Genomic DNA, 899 nt, shown 5'->3' on the forward strand with positions numbered 1-899 from the left:
GTTATAAGAAACATCTTATTTTTATTAGCTGAGTGCAAAAAATGAATGTTAAACAGCCCATAACACTCAACTGTTCTTCCACAAACAAGCAGAGCACAGACACGATTCCCATGAGGACCACGGGAGAGGCCCATTGCACGACTTCAGCTGTGGAACAACGCACATTTCTCTGCTACTGTGCAGCACCATAACTACTCAGTTCTGGGGGAACTCAAAGTTCCCTAAGGTTGTTTTGCAAAGCCATACCTCAAAAAAAGTTTTGGAGGAGATTGAAATGAACCCTGGTTCTGAAACCATTAAAGGCATTGGTGATTTAAAGTCTTGGCACAAGAGAAACCAAAAGGAGCATACAAAATACAAAACACAGCTCATTTGGAATAGCAGCTTAGTTTCAGTTTTCCACCTCCCTGTACGTTTAATTTCTGTGTTGTCAACCTAACAGTTCCCTCATCCCTAGATGAAAGTAGGTTCTGTTTTCATCTAGAGAGCTCTTCTATTCCCAGACAGTTTAATTTTCCTAGAACAAGGTATTAAGTGCTTTTTCTTAACTGTAGTTACTTTGAGAGCACAGCTAAGCTTGTTTTTCCTTAGGAAGAACACTGCGATGTTATTTAAGGATTTGTTTTTTGCTTGTTTATTTTTCACATCAGAATCTCATTTATTTGCGATGCAGCTTTGCAGTATTAACTTGCTTTCAGGTTAAAAAATCACAGGTGCACATGAACTTCTCAAGGCTGCTAATCCTTTGGGGGTACTTACCCCCCTCAGCCTCCCTCTGGTGCTTACCTAGACCCCTTCCTACAGCCTCAGGATCCCGTGGGCAGAAGCCATCTCCCCCCCTGCGCAGGCTCCTTGCCCAGATGGGCTTTCACGGCAACGGGTGAGGCTCTCAGGACCCC

Source organism: Oxyura jamaicensis, chromosome 9 (genome assembly GCF_011077185.1).
Source record: "Oxyura jamaicensis isolate SHBP4307 breed ruddy duck chromosome 9, BPBGC_Ojam_1.0, whole genome shotgun sequence".
In the NCBI taxonomy this organism is placed as follows: domain Eukaryota; kingdom Metazoa; phylum Chordata; class Aves; order Anseriformes; family Anatidae; genus Oxyura; species Oxyura jamaicensis.